Source organism: Hylobates moloch, unplaced genomic scaffold (assembly GCF_009828535.3).
Source record: "Hylobates moloch isolate HMO894 unplaced genomic scaffold, HMol_V3 SCAFFOLD_9, whole genome shotgun sequence".
Lineage (NCBI taxonomy): Eukaryota > Metazoa > Chordata > Mammalia > Primates > Hylobatidae > Hylobates > Hylobates moloch.
Genome location: NW_026652284.1, coordinates 68650108 through 68663705, shown reverse-complemented (window position 1 = coordinate 68663705; position 13598 = coordinate 68650108). Strand labels below are relative to the sequence as shown.

The following is a 13598-nucleotide window of genomic DNA, read 5'->3' as shown; positions in this document are numbered from 1 at the left end:
AGCAGCCATAGGCAATATGAAAATAAATAAGTGTGGCTGTGTTCCAATAACACTTTATTTATGGACTCTGAAATTTGAATATCATATGATTTTCTTTTTATTTTATTGGCTTTTATTAATTAATTTTTAAATTAATCTTTTATTTCATTAGGTTTCTGTGAAATAGGTGGTGTTTGGTTACATGAATAAAGATCTTTAATGATGATTTCTGAGACTTTGGTGCACCCATCACCCAAGCAGTGTACACTGCCCAATGTGTAGTCTTTTATTCCTCACCTCCCTCCCACCCTTTCACCCAAGTACCCAAAGTCCATTATATCATTCTTATGCCTTCACATCCTCATAGCTTAGCTCCCAATTATGAATGAGAACATACGATGTTTGGTTTTCCATTTCTGAGTTACTTCACTTAGAATAATAGTCTCATTTTCTTATTTCATGAAATATTATTGTTCTTTGGATTTCATTCAATCCTCAAAAATTTAAGAATTATTCTTCACTCAGGAGTCCTACAAAAACAAAAAGTAGGTTGGGATTGGCCCACAGCTATAGCTGTGGACCCCTACTGAAGATTAAGCTACCTCGTGATCATAATGGTGGCAATCAGTAAGGATGGCTGTCAAGGCCTGATGCTTAGTCCCTGTATGAATAGCCATGTGTCAATTCCTGGAGGTATGAAAGTGGGAATCTATATTTTTTCTTTATTTTTTTACTTTGTGAATAAATAAAATTTATGACTTCTGATCACAACTTGAAAATTTGAAAAAATAACTTATTTAAGACAATAAGAAACAAAAATTTTCCTATTTCGTATAAGCGAAATAGATGAGTACACATACATCAGTAAGTCAAGCAAAGATGATTCATAATTGCAATGAGTTCTACTCTCTCATTGCAATTATGTAAACTATTATTTGAAAATGATACACAGATCCTGGCATACTTCCTCTAAGAACAATGGTAACACCTGCTAATTGCATCTATTTCCATGAGAAGAAAACCATACTTTCAGGTTGGTTACTAGGTAGTCTCAGTTTCCATACAGGAAATATTCTCAGTAGTTTGCAGTATCTGAAGATGTTCATTATGGCCTTTTTCATAATAGCTAAAGATTGAAAATATTCTAAATTTTCAAAACTACACAATTGAAATAACCTAGTATTAAAAATAGAATTGAGCACGGTACTTAAATGATTATAAAATTATACTTATCATACTTGAAAACACTCACTGTCTTCTGGTTACAGTAATATGGCAGATTAATATTAGCTTGCTGCAAAAGTAATTGTGGTTCTTGCCATTACTTGCAGAAAATAATTACAGCAAAAACCATAATTATTTTTGCACCAATCAAATAAAACCTGAAAACTATCCCCTAGGTACAACTAATAATCCCAGAAGAAGTACATCTTTTTTCAATTGTTTAGGGGTACAATCAAGTACACAAGAAAAAACAATTTGTGCTCCAATAGTAAAGAAAGTATTGAAAAGCAGAGTAATTAATATGAGAACCTGGAAGGGGATTTATTTATTTTACTTTACTTTACTTTTTATTTTATTTTATTTTATTATTTTATTTTTGAAATGGAGTTTCACTCTGTTGCCCAGGCTGGAGTGCAGTGGGAGGTCTCGGCTCACTGCAACCTCCATCTCCTGGGTTCAGTCGATTTTCCTGCCTCAGCCTGCCAAGTAGCTGGGATTACAGGCACCCACCACCACGTCTGGCTAATTTTTTGAATTTTTGGTAGAGATGGGGTTTCATCATGTTGGCCAGGCTGGTCTCGAACTCCTGACCTCAGGTGATCAGCCTGCCTTGGCATCCCAAAGTGCTGGGATTACAGACGTGATCCACCGTGCCCAACCTGGAAAGGGATTTATTGATCTTGGCACCTAAGGACTTGGGTGTTAACCTTAAGTAGAGGAATAAGAAAAGAAAGAAAATAAATGCAGATTTTAAAATCACTTAGGTTGTTTTTGAGTTTTTTGGTTTTCTTTAACAGTGATGAAAGTTAAAAATTTTCCACACTAAGAGTCATTCTACCATACTGCATGCATTCCAACTCTCCATTAACAGTACTCTAGTAATTCTAAAGTCTTTTCAGTCCCTCTTCTGCACTTTGCACTGTATTCATTGCCTTGGCATTGTGTTTATAATAACCAAAATATTCTCCCTCCTCAACTCTGTAAAGTTTGTTTATATAGCACCAGCCCAATGGTGTTTATTATTGCTGCTTAAAAAAAAATGTTTCCAATGTGAAGTTCACAGTCTTTTAAAGATTCTAATCTTTGACTCACAATCTTTCAAGCTAATTTAGAAATATTCCACAAACTTTTCAGAAGTGTCCTAAACAACATTAGGGAGAAGTTTATTAAACTTTCACAGCATTCAGTACTGATTTATTCTTTAGTATTGAATATCCCCCAAACATCTACTCTAAGGAGTTCTACGAAAGGCTTGTCATTTGCCGTGACACGGTTTTTTGTGTTTTTGTTTTTGTTTTTTGTTTTTTTTTTGAGGCAAAAGTCTCGCTCTGCTGCCCAGACTGGAGTGCAGTGGTGCGATCTGAACTCACTGCAACCTCCATCTCCTGGGTTCAAGCGATTCTCCTGCCTCAACCTCCCGAGTAGCTGGGATTACAGGCGTGTGCCACCACACACGGCTAATTCTTGTATTTTTAGTAGTGACGGGGTTTCATCATTTTGGCCAGGCTAGTCTCAAACTCCTGGCCTCATGTGATCCACCTGCCTTGGCCTCCCAAAGTGCTGTGATTACAGGCGTGAGCCACCGTGCCAGTCTGCATGTTTTTTTTTTTTTTAAACAAAATATATACTAGGATTGACCTGACTTGCAAAAATGGACTAATTAATGATTAATTTGGAAATGTTCACAAAATATTAAATACCTGATAATTATCAAGATGAAAAGGACCTGATAGCCTCAAATTATCAGCCATGATTTGTCCTCATAAAACTCCAATAATCATAGGCTTTCACAAAGCTTTTCTTCATTATTGCCAAAAACTAGAGCACAAAATTATAGAGCAATTCTAACCAGATAAAGAATGTTTTCCTCCATTCAAAGTAGATTCTATTAAAGATAAAGAAATAAATGTGTGTGTTGCTAACTATTTTTTTCTAAATGAAATATCATGTATCATTAGACAATCAGCCCAGTGATAACTGACTAAAATTTCCTAATCAGAAAATATTCAGAATGTTGTATTAGTTGAAATTTAAATATGTAGTAGATAGAAAATACAAATTATTTATGTAACAATTGTTTCTATTTATGTCTTTGGTCTTTTGTTAGTTTGAATAGGATGATGATTATGTATGCTGAATTGCCTGGAGTTTATAATAGTCTGGTTAAAAATATTGATTGATTTACCAATGGCAGTGTCATCTATCACAAATAACTCCCAGCCGTTTCTAAGTCCGCCTCTCTATTTCAAGTCAGGTCCATTGGCCTTCTTAACTTTCTCGTCTCATATTCAGTCACAGTTTTTAACTTCACACCCATCCCTGTGTCTCTCCAACTCTAGCAAAAATTTCCTTGACAAGATTAATGATAAATGCCTACTTTCTGAGTCCAATCAATATTACTTTATGGTCTCTATATTAATTGATTTCTCTGTAGCATTTGATACTTTTGAGTCTTTGTCATTCATTACAGACAGTCTCTGACATAGGATGGTACAATTTAAGATTTTTTGACTTTATTATGGTAAGAAAGTGATACGTATTCAGCAGAAACTGTACTTTGGTGATTACCATACCACCATTCTGTTTTTCACTTTCAGTACAGTATTCAGTAAATTACATGAAATAGTCAACACTTAAGCATAAAATAGGCATTGTATTAGATGATTTTGCCCAACTGTAGGTTGATGTAAATCTGAGCACGTTTAACGTAGGCTAGGCTAAGTGATGATGTTCAGAAGTTTAGGTGTATTAAATGCATCTTCAACTTACAATATTTTCAAGTTATGTTGAGTTAATCAGGATGTAGCCCCATCATAAGTCAAGGAGCATCTGTACTTACTTCTCCCTTATTTAGAAACCATGTCTACATTTTTCTCCTGTTTCCAGGCCCTTTGTCTTGGTGGTCATGGAAGACGTCTCCCCTTCCACTAGCTTGTTAGGTGTTGTTATTTCCTCAGCATCTCTTTTTGGCCTTCTTCTTTTATCTCTCTGCATATTATCCCTGGGAAACATCCATCTATTGTTAGGATTTCAAATGTCAACTACATGCCAGTAACTTACAAGTCTCTATCTGTCCTCAGCCTACTTCCAGGTACCAGAATCCTAATGCTTTACAATACTCAGGGTAGAGATAAAAGAAAACTTTTCATTATCAACTAGGATAATTCAAAAATATATATTTATAATGATGAGAAATTAGTAGTTTTCAACTTCCAAAAATATTCAAGTATATATGAGGAGCTAGAAAGAAAAATTGGTGCAATTTACAAGGGACACTTATGAGGTTACAAATTTTTAATTTTCTTCCTTAAGATTTTCAGCAAATTCCTAAATTTCCTACAAGGAACATTGATCTTACAAAGGCTTGCTTAATATCAGTTTTGTTTACTGAATAAAATATAGCATTAATTTAACAGCATAAAACTCACAAAGCATTAAAGAAATATAATTAGGATTGAGAACCCTGTATGATCACCATTCTTAAAAAATATTTTAGCAGCCAAAAAAGGGGTTACAATTTTTAGGCCTGTTGTTTTCTATCCAAGTGTTTATTTTCTCTGCCTGTATTTTCTATCAGCAGATATCATCATTTTAAACCGTATGTTTTTGTCGCAATGTTTACATAACCTATCTGCTCTACTGGTGACTAGCTATGTAGCATTGACATATTTCTTAGCCATTTCTGACTCAGTTTCCTCATTTGCAAAATGCAGCTAGTAATATCACCTACCTCATAGGGTTGCAGTGAACATTAAATGAAATATTTGCTGCACATGTAATTCATAACATTATTATTACTATTATTATACCTTAAGCAGATATACTAATTAAATTTTGATTTACTATCCTATATATATATATATATTCCTCTATTCAATCCACTGTTTAGATTTTTATTTTTTATCTAAAAATTGAGCATCATAGTTCTATAATCATCATCAATGCAACTAATATTGATATTTTACCTTTTTTTCATTCAATAAACACATTGAATACATAGCTAATCACTGTCAAGGACACTTTGTTGAGTAAATATTCCAACTCATTTTATTTTTCACATAAAATGATGATGATTTTATTTATGTCAGCTTCCCCCATAACACTTAATAAGCATGTGCCACATTTATATTGAAGAAAAAAACTACAACTCCATTTTTAAATATAAAAAGTCAACATTGTTTTTAAATTTAGAAAAATCAGCAGGGTGATGCTATGGTTGAAATAGAAGGTGAGAGATTCAACATGTTTTCATGTAAAAAAATAAAACAAACTTAAACAGTGCATTGCATGTCTCAATTAATTTATTGATTACCTTGTTGAAAAGAATTTGTTTTTTTTAATCGTACTTTAATTTCTAGGGTACATGGGCACAACGTGCAGGTTTGTTACATAGGTATACATCTGTCATGTTGGTTTGCTGCACCCATTAACTCATCATTTACATTAGGTATTTCTCCTAATGCTATCCCTTCCCCTGCCTCCCACCCCACAACAAGCCCCCATGTGTGATGTTCACCGCCCTGTGTCCAAGTGTTCTCATTGTTCAATTCCCACATATGAGTAAGAACATGCGGTGTTTGGTTTTTTGTCCTTGTGATAGTTTGCTGAGAATAATGGTTTCCAGCTTCATCCATGTCCCTACAAACGACATAAACTCATCATGCTTTTTTATGTCTGCATAATATTCCATGGTGTATATTTGCCACATTTTCTTAATCCACCCTATTATTGATGGACATTTGGGTTGGTTCCAAGTTTTTGCTATTGTGAATAGTGCTGCAATAGACAAACGTGTGCATGTGTCTTTATAGTAGCATGATTTATAATCCTTTGGGTATATTCCCAGTAATGGGATTGCTGGGTCAAATGGTATTTCAAGTTCTAGATCCTTGAGGAATTGCCACACTATCTTCTACAATGGTTGAACTAGTTTACACTCCCACCAACAGTGTAAAAGTGTTCTTTCTCCACATCCTCTCTAGCATCTGTTGTTTCCTGACTTTTTAATGATCACCATTCTAACTGGTGTGAGATGGTATCTCATTGTGGTTTTGATTTGCATTTCTCTGATGACCAGTGATGATGGGCATTTTTTCATGTGTCTGTTGGCTACATAAATGTCTTCTTTTGAGAAGTGTCTGTTCATATTCTTTGCCCACTTTTTGATGGGGTTGTTTTTTTCTTGTAAATTTGTTTAAGTTCTTTGTAGATTCTGGATATCAGCCCTTTGTCAGATGGGTAGATTGCAAAAGTTTTCTCCTGTTCACTCTGATGGTAGTTTCTTTTGCTGTGCAGAAGCTCTTTAGTTTAATTAGATTCCATTTGTCTATTTTGGCTTTTATTGGCATTGCTTTCGGTGTTTTAGTCATGAAGTCCTTGCCCATGCCTATGTCCTGAATGGTATTGCCTAGGTTTTCTTCTAGGGTTTTTATGGTTTTAGGTCTAACATTTAAGTCTTTAATCCATCTTGAATTAATTTTTGTATAAGGTGTAAGGAAGGGAGCATTCCTATACACCAATAACACACAAACAGAGAGCCAAATCATGAGTGAAATCGCATTCACAATTGCTACATAGAGAATAAAATACCTAGGAATCCATCTTACAAGGGATGTGAAGGACCTCTTCAAGGAGAACTATAAACCACTGCTCAACGAAATAAAAGAGGACACAAACAAATGGAAGAACATTCCATGCTCATGGATAGGAAGAATCAATATTGTGAAAATGGTCGTACTGCCCAAGGTAATTTACAGATTCAATGCTATCCCCCTCAAGCTACCAATGGCTTCCTTCACAGAATTGGAAAAAACTACTTTAAAGTTCATACAGAACCAAAAAGATCCCGCATTGCCAAGACGATCCTAAGCAAAAAGAACAAAGCTGGAGGCATCATGCTACCCAACTGCAAACTATACTACAGAGCTACAGTAACCAAAACAGCATAGTACTGGTACCAAAACAGAAAGATAGGCCAATGGAACAGAACAGAGGCCTCAGAAATAACACCACACATCTACAACCATCTGATCTTTGACAAACCTGACAAAAACAAGAAATGGGGAAAAGATTCCCTATTTAAAAAATGGTGTTGGAAAAACTGGCTAGCCATATGTAGAAAGCTGAAAATAACTTCAATAGAATTAGGAAAGTGAAAATGTGACCAGGTGACCAAAGTTCTTTAATGAGGAAGTGTAAACAATTATAATTAGAAATAAATTTTCCAGAGTTTGTTTATTGAAAACAAGGAGGGACTTAGAAGAGGACACATTGTGAACAGTTTTATGAGAATGCAGAATACGTGTGTATGTCTGTGTGTATGTGTGTGTGTGTAAGAGAGAAAGTAGGAGAATGTATGTTAGTGAAAGTAACAGATAACAGTTTTATGAGGATGCAGAACACACGTGTGTGTTTGTGTGTGTGTGTGTGTGTGTGTAAGAGAGACAGCAGGTGAATGTACGTGTGTGAAAGTAACAGATGTGTTGTGTGTAAGAGGGACAGCAGGTGAATGTACATGTGTGAAAGTAACAGATGTATTGTGTGTAAAAGTTTTTATGGAAGAGACTTGTGTCTCTTCCCCTTACGAGAGGAAGCATCTTCTAAGGAGGACATGTTTACTGATATTGCGGTAATAGGGCATAAATTGAAGTTTCAAAGTCCCAGAGTGTCAGAACCGTATACAACCAAGAGACAGTGTATACTTTGATATCTTAAAGAAGGAAGGGGTAAGAAAAGTTGAAAATGTAGATATGTTGATATGAATAGCTGGGTGCTGGATGAACAATAAATTAATAAAATTCCTGACTAATGCCTCTCTGAAGAAGAAAGTAAAGCCACTGTTAATCCTCAAGTAGATGTTCATTGCAGTGGTCAGCAAAACTTTTGTAAATTTTTTGGTAAATTAGAAAAAAACTTTGAACATGACATGCAGACAAATTTCTGAATAGCACTGAATGTCTACCTGGAGCTTGAGACCATACATTTGAAATTGTATAAACTGGCATATTGATGCAATTTCCTTACTACAGCTATCTGGCATAATGCAGAAGTTGGGAAAGAGGAAAAGATAGTTATAAAGGTGGATGCAGTGGAAGAAGCAACTCAGTGCCCTGTAAAATTGAAATGAGGTAGTAACAATAGAGATGACAAGAGTTGGGATAAATTCAAAACAAATATATTTTGAACTATAGCAGACTGTGGAAAGGGGAGTTTTCTGGCTATGACTGAATGGATGATAGAACCACTTACTGAATTGAAGAAGACAGGAGCTATAATGTGCCCAGGGGCAAAATATCAAGAGTTCTATTTCAGACTTAATATGAGGAAACTTATGACTATGATTCAGAAAATGCATGGGAGGAAGACAAAATTGAAATCTTTGCAGAGGTTGTAAAATAGTACTGAAAAGTATGAATTTTGTGTTAAGGCAAGGCAGGGGCAATGAAAAGGAAAGATGAATGACTGAGAATATTTAAGAAGTAAATATGACAGAATTTGGTTATTTATTGGGTAAGGTATTTTTAAAAGTGAAAGAACTCAGAATTTCAAGCTTGAGAAAATGTGTATTATATACTGAGTTAAGAACCAGAAAAATTACACATAAGTTGCAGATAATAGTCGGCTACTCTCACCAGTGTTGGTATGTCTAGGGTTCTTTCCTCAGCTCACTGCTCTTGCAATTCTGTATTCTCTAACTGGAATCAATTATCTAGTCATAAGTTTTTTTCCAGATAGTAATTTTTTAAAATTATGTTACTACATGTTTAAGAACTAAAATAATACATACTCACTGAACATGTCTCCTGTACCTGATTTTAATAACTTGGTATTTATCCTTCAATAATTTTCTATATGTTTACATATAAACTGACATAATCATAAATGTGTGATTATACTAACACTATATTGTAAAAATTACTTGGCAGATAATATGTTTCCTAATAATCATATGTGGCTACTGCTCTTATTCCAATAAACTAAAGGTTTATTTTTTAATCAACCAATATTTATAGAGCACTTAATGTGTGCCAAACACAGTCCTATGCATGAGAAGTAGCACTTAGAATATACCACTGGATTTAATTTGCTAATATTTCAATCTTTTACCTAACAAATTAATATGTACATTTCTTATTATACTAAATAGATTTTATATCAATTAACATAATATAACCAATCATTTTTGTCTTTTCTACAGTCTATATTGTTTTAAAATGTTGAAATATATAGTTTAAGGCCTTATTATATCTCAGTAAAAGACCATATGGCTTTGGTGTATTTAAAATAATATGCCTTTTAATCACTTTCTGATTTCTTCTGTGGTTCTTGGATTATTCAAGTTTTTATTCATTTGTAGGGTCAATTTAATTGTTTATATTTTGCTGGAGAAAATCTGTATTCTCATACTTATTGGCACATGATGTTACAAAACAGTTTTATACTCAAACATCATTTTGACAGCTATAATTGATTTATATCTCTTTTAATATTTAAAAGGTGGTGATCTTCAGGTTTTTAGTATATTTATCTCTTTGCCTTTATATGTATTTCATACTTTATTCCTTCCAGTTGCCTTTTCTTTATTTACTATTAATTTTCTAGCTTCATAATTGGAATACTTAATTCAGGATTTTTTTTAACTTTTATTTTAAGTTCAGGAGTACATGTGCAGTTTTGTTACAAAGGTAAATTTGTGGCACAGGGGTTTTTTGTACAGATCATTTCATCACTCAGGTATTAAGCCTAGTACCCATAAGTTATTTTTCCTGATCCTCTCCTTCTTCCCACCTTCCACCCTCTGATAGGCCCCAGTGTGTGTTATTCACCGCTATGTGTCAATGTGTTCTCATAATTTAGCTCCCACTTATAAGTGAGAACATGGGTATTTGGTTTTCTGTTCCTGCATTAGTTTGCCTAGGATAATGGCCTCCAGCTCCATTCATGTCCTTGCAAAGGACACGATCTCATTTTTTTTCAGGATTAAATAGTAAATTTATTTTTTAGTTGTAACAAATATATGCCATTAGTATGTTCTTAAGTTTTGGGTCACATTGGCAACAGTGTCTTTAATTTGTTTTGAAATTCTTTTCAGTAATCTTAAGGTTATAGTTCCCTTAAAAAATATATTTGCTATGTTTTACCTCCTTGAAGACTGTAAACAGGACAAAAAAGCATGGATATAAGCGTTAGCTAGTGATCACTGACTAAATATTCACTAAGGCTTGAATTCTCTCTTTACCAGATGCCTAACTGGCAGAAGTCCCAAAGGTTTCCCTGATCATATTAATAACTTTGTAAAAAGTTGATCATTATTCATTAAAAATTAGATATTTGTAATGAAAATATAAATTAAGCCTAACCCAAAACTCCTAACCAGACTAACTTCAATGATATGAATCACAAAATCTTGATTGATTGCTGTATTGAGAGGATCTTATGTGCTTTTAGAGAAAGATTAAATCCCTTTATAAGAGTTGATAAATTTTAGTCAAAGACTAGAACACAACTTACAGAATAGATAAGTGGACTTGACAGTTAACAACTTAGTTATTTACGCTGTACAATGGAACAAACAAAAATCTTAATACTTCTGCTTTTATAGCTGTATTTGACCATTCAGGAATACGTTGGCTTTCATATGTACAGTTAAATCTCTTAGTTCAAGACTATATATATTTCCTATATGTAACTTTTAAAGATAATGTTTCTATTAGAAGGAAATAAAAAAGCTGAAAAAAGAACTCCAAAATTTTGATCCCTCATTTTTCAAAGAAATTGAAGATCTGAAGTATAATTACAAGGAAGAAGTGAAGAACAATAATAACAATATTATCTTAGAAGAGAAGGTTAAAAAAAAACTTTCAGAACAATTGGGAGTTGAATTAACTAGCCCTATTGCTGCTTCTGAAGAGTTTGAAGATGAAGAAGAAAGTCCTGTTAATTTCCCCACTTACTAAAGGTCACCTATAAACTTTGTTTCATTTAAATATTTATTAACTTTATATGTTAAAATCCACCTGGAAATAAGAAATTCTCTGAGCTGTAGTGTTTCCTTCTCACTACCTTGTACCTTTATACTTAGATTGGAATTCTTAATAAATAAAATTATATGAAATTTTCAACCTATTATAAAAGTATATATTTGAAGACTTAGAATAAGTTATGGCCATCAAATAGGCAATGAACTCTGGTGAATTTCTCTACATTCATAATGTTTTAAGTTTTTTAAAGAGTATGAGGGTAAATTCAGCAATTCTAATATTTGAAATTGGAGTTTATATATACTTATTTATACATACGTTAAGACTCTCAAATCCTAACTATGATATATATAAATACAGATGTAGACATACACACATATAGGTTATGAAGTTGAGCCATATGTTTTGTTAAACACCTAGCAAAATCAAATTGAGCTTAAACTATATAATTTTGAAAATTAGTGACATTAAATTCTTGGTTTAATTGTTGTCTTTAAATTAGCACTCAATTATAGTGGAGAGAATCCAGCCTTTGTACAAGCTTAGGAGCTTACTGTTACTTATGTTTCTATGGCTAGAGATTAAAATTAATTTACTGGTTTTTAATAAAATTTTAAATAGATATTTGAAAATGGAAAATTCATTTCTTCACAAATGGTAGAAGACAAATTGATGTTTCATAATGAACAGGAACCTTGAGATATTCTTAAACATGGTAGACTATTCAATATTAAAATATAACAATAATAAACTAATTTTATTTGCATTTTATACATCAAATATTTTATCTTTGAGTCTAGCAAATTTCTGATTATCTACTTTTCAAAAATGATTAAACAAACAATATCAAAGGCAGAGTCACATTTGTTCAGGTTCATGTTGATAATAACTGCTCTTGAATTCATGTAAGTATCTTGAATTGACCAGCATAAGCCAAGATGATGACGATGGACCCTGTTTTTTTTTCATAGTTGTTCTTCTCCTGACATATTACACATTTGTTTATTGTCTATCTTCCCCATTAGAATGTGAGCTTCACGAAGGCAGACACCTTGTTTGGTTGACTGTGTATGTCCAGCACCTTTATTAACAGCCATCACTGTGATGCCATACTATTTCTTCAATTTTACCCACTTTGCAACCTTCAAACGAGGACAAGAGATCATTGTGCTTCAACGAAGGTAGATTTCTTATTTGAAATGCTCCATGTGGTATAAGAAGATGTAATGGATGTTTCTTGCTCCCTAATCCATATGGGTTTCCATTGATATTTTTTCCTGTGAGCTCCAGTGTTTGTTCTAAGAGATCTGATAGTTGCACTGCAGTAATTTCCAGAAGTTCAGAATCATCAGCATGATGTTTTAGTACCAGGGCAATTTCAAATTCATAATTAACTACAGAGGAATGCCAGCAATACTATTTGTTATTTTTCTATACTGGTACCCAATCAGGAATGTATCTATTTTCATTAGGCACTGGGTTCCCATTTATTTGTTCTATTTCCTTTGCTGGTATCCAGCACTCTAGAACCGGTTTGAAGTCCTCCTCAACCTTTCAAAAAAAAATTATTTTGGGTTTTCATTTGAATGTAGAAAATGTTAAAATCTTTTTTCAACTTGTTTGTTGGGCTTTCTATCTAGTCGAACCCAAAGCTATGGCTGATCTGATGTTCCCTTTTGGCGGAAGGCTCCTCTTTCACCTCCGTCACAAACACACGGCATTTTCCGTTGCACAGTGTTCAAGCGCTTCATGATGAGCCCAACAAGCAGTGCGAGTGGAGGGCACGCTTTCGAACAGCACCTGGTGCAGGCAGGGAGAAGCCCTGGAGCAGTCACCCGCAGGGCTCAGGCCACTCACACTCCATGCCCAGCCACCACGGCTGCTGATCTCATTCTTTTTTATGGCTGCATAGTATTCCATGGTGTATATGTACCGCATTTTCTTATCTGCTCTATCACTGATGGGCATTTAGGTTGATTCCAACTATTTGCTATTGTGAATAGTGCTGCAATGAACATACACATGCATGTGTCTTTACAATAGAGTGATTTATATTCCTTTGGGTAGATACCCAGCAATGGTATGGGTATATACCCAAATGAATTGCTGAATATATACGTAAAGGAATATAAATCACTATTATAATTGTTATTTCTGTCTTTAGGACTTTGAAAAATCGCCACACTGTCTTCCACAATGGTTGAAATAATTTACAATCCCACTAACAGAGCAAAAGTGCTCCTTTTTCTCCAGTCTTACAAGCATGTGTTATTTTTTGACTTATTAGTAATAACCATTCTGACTGGTGTGAGATGGTATCTCATTGTGGTTTTGATTTGCATTTCTCTAATGATCAGTGATGTTGAGCTTTCCTTCATATGTTTGTTGGTCACATGTATGTCTTCTTTTGAGAAG

General features: G+C 33.9%; 1 pseudogene; it reads right to left on the bottom strand.

Annotated features, from left to right (window-relative positions):
• Positions 1 to 11951: 11951 nt before the first annotated feature.
• On the bottom strand, positions 11952 to 12934 carry LOC116813391 (RNA ligase 1-like; annotated as a pseudogene).
• Positions 12935 to 13598: the final 664 nt, after the last annotated feature.